The sequence below is a fragment of the Cyprinodon variegatus genome, unplaced genomic scaffold (assembly GCF_000732505.1).
Source record: "Cyprinodon variegatus isolate N-32 unplaced genomic scaffold, C_variegatus-1.0 Scaffold651, whole genome shotgun sequence".
Taxonomy (NCBI): domain Eukaryota; kingdom Metazoa; phylum Chordata; class Actinopteri; order Cyprinodontiformes; family Cyprinodontidae; genus Cyprinodon; species Cyprinodon variegatus.
The window spans coordinates 349,703-352,488 of NW_015151104.1; the positions used below are offsets into that span (position 1 = coordinate 349,703).

The 2,786-nt window shown below is 33.6% G+C and overlaps 1 protein-coding gene across 1 annotated transcript in view; it reads right to left on the reverse strand.

Annotated features, from left to right (window-relative positions):
* LOC107096811 (laminin subunit gamma-3-like) overlaps positions 1–2,786 on the reverse strand; it is a 184,515-nt gene that overhangs the window by 162,152 nt on the left and 19,577 nt on the right. The window lies entirely within an intron of this gene.

A 2,786-nucleotide genomic window follows, 5' to 3' on the forward strand; every position in this document is an offset into this window, starting at 1 on the left:
CAGGAAATAATCTTAAATAGTTTTATGTTAAATATATGTATATGTACTCTTATATGTACATCTATTCATGTATTTGATCACCTAATGAACCCTGGAGTAGTATAGATTCATAGGTAAAGTAGGAATTAGGATGCTGTTGTTAATGGCTGCACTTTTAAAATATGAAATTGTCCAGTGAGCTGTTTTCAAACCAAATTTCCATTTGTTTTACACTTGTGTAAACAAAATGACAAATAAAATCTGTCTAAGTCTAAGTATAATGAATGAAGGAAGGAGAAAGGTGCTGGGATCAATTCCTTGCCAAGTTCTGCATTAAGTTTGCATATTTTCCTGATCATGCGTTGCATCTCGGCCAGCTACCCCACCTCCCTCCCACAGTTTAAAAAGCACTAGGCTAATTGGTGTCTCTATATTGTCTGTGTAAGGTGTGTGGTTATATGTCTCTGTGTTGCCCTGCAAAACATAAGTGACCAGTCCAGGGTGCACCCTGTCTTTCAATTTGCCCTCGACAGCTGGAGATAGGCGCCAGCCCCACCACAAAATATGGGTAGACTAGAATATGAAAAAAAAAAAAAAAAAATAGAAGATAGCTCAATGTACCTGTTGATTTGTACTTTTACCGGATTTCCTGAAATAATGTAAGTGATTCATTAGTGTAGACCAAATATAATACCGTCACCTATTTTCCCATGACTATACTACAAGTATATAGACAGAAAGCAGCCTTTTTTAAACTGTATATATTGGTGGAGTTCAGCAAACATGATACAACTAGATTCCACATTTATTTGTTTCGTTTATCAAAGCTAAGCTCACAACTTAAAAAACAAACTCCTTCTCCTCCAACACTTTTTATACTCCCTTTTTTCACCTCTGAAAGCGTACCTTTAAAGCAAAATTATGAACTCCCAGGTTTCACATCATTTTATTTGCTCAACTGGAGCCTTTTTAACTCACACAGATGTTAAAGAAACATCAAAAGCTGCCTCAGTGGAATATGAATTTTAGCATCTGACCAAGAATCTGTTGGCTGTGGATGATGACTAATTCATTTTTTCTCTATACACTGTTAGTGACCACATATTTACCCGCTGTAACTTACTTGGCTTCTGTTAAATTTTCAGCATATTCTGTGTTCTAGCAAAGCTAAGACATGCTCATAACTCTGTATAATTCTTATTTATAATAATTCTTAAGTATTGCGTAAATATAGTCACAAAAATACACTCTGAACATCAAAGCACATCTCTTACTCAGGAGACTTCTTCAATCAAAGTGGAGAAATACTTAACAGGCATGAACGGATAAATGCATGCCAACTCAGAAATGATTTCAAAGAAAAGGGAGTGACTTCAGTAAGTGCTTTATTTAGTCACTTTTAGCCATGCTTTACTGTGCCCACCCCTTTCAGACTCAACCTCAAGAGGCGGCCATTAATTCAGCACAACACTCTCAAGGCTTCATCAATGTTAATCAGAGCTAAACATAACATTATCTTCACTCCGACTCCTTGGAAAAGACTTAAAGCTATGCATATACAAGCATGGCTTTAGGATGTTTGTCTGGGTAAAAGTGTGTGTAAATGAGGCGATAGAACTGCAAAATCAACCTTTGAAGGAATGCTTTATAATATTACATGTGGAGATTAAGTTTCCTTTGGAATCAAGGGCAATGTATTGACTATGTCTGCAAGTCGATAATATTTATCTGATTGAATGAAATTTAGAGAGCTTCAAAATTCAACATATTTAGAAGTAGGGTTTGGTGTTGGGAACTTTACATTTCAAATTGATTTTGATTGAGTCACAGTTCAATTTAGTATTATTTTTTTTACTTTTTAGTTTTGTAAGTAGTAGAATTATGCATAATTATAGATCATATTATACATTATAGATGTAAAATGCATTGTCTGTCAAAATGACATACCAGTGTATATATAGCAATAATTTGGAGCAATAAAATATTGTTATGGAGTACAAAAGTAAAAACATACAAGTACTGAATTTACATTGAACTAAAGCAGTTGTAAATCTAAGTTTTATTTGTTTTCCCCCAATAAATTAGGGTAATTAATATTCTTGAACAATAACGCATCTGAAAACAAAGCACTAGCACAGTAATAGCTGAATAGGTGAAAATGTGCTTTGGGCTACACAGCAAAGAAAAAGTTACATGAAGGTTCTTGACAGATTGGCCCATTTTCAATGGCTGGGTTGACATTTTAATGAAAAATATAGTCTTATAAATATATATATATATACTCATGATTTCTTTTCATTGGGCAGGCTTTATGGGAAAAGTTTTTCAAATCTCTGCAGCCCACTATCTCCCTGTGGCCCTCACTAACAGGTCCACTCTGTGACTGTGCGCTAAGCACACCAGCCTGACTGGAGCAGAGGTATACTTTTTTTTTTATTAGCAAATACATTTATTTCAGTGATGTATTAAATAAAAGGTAAACATCTTTTCTTAAAATCACTTAAATTGGTATTAAGAATAAAATCTCGTTCACCACATTTCTTATATTCATCTTTTATTGAAAAAAAGCATATTGAGTTCATTTTAAATTCGGTCTGGTTAAGCACATTACTGATCTTGATTTTGTTTATTGCCAGTTTTAAAGTTCATATCTGGCCTATCTTTTGTAAATCATAAAGCTGTAACCAGACATTTCCATTAACTGTAAATGAAGACATTTTTTTTTTGTTTTCACAATCTCTATCTTTACTGTCTTTGAAATTAAATGAAAATCAGCTTTTTCTCTTTCAAGTCAGAAAAAATAACAA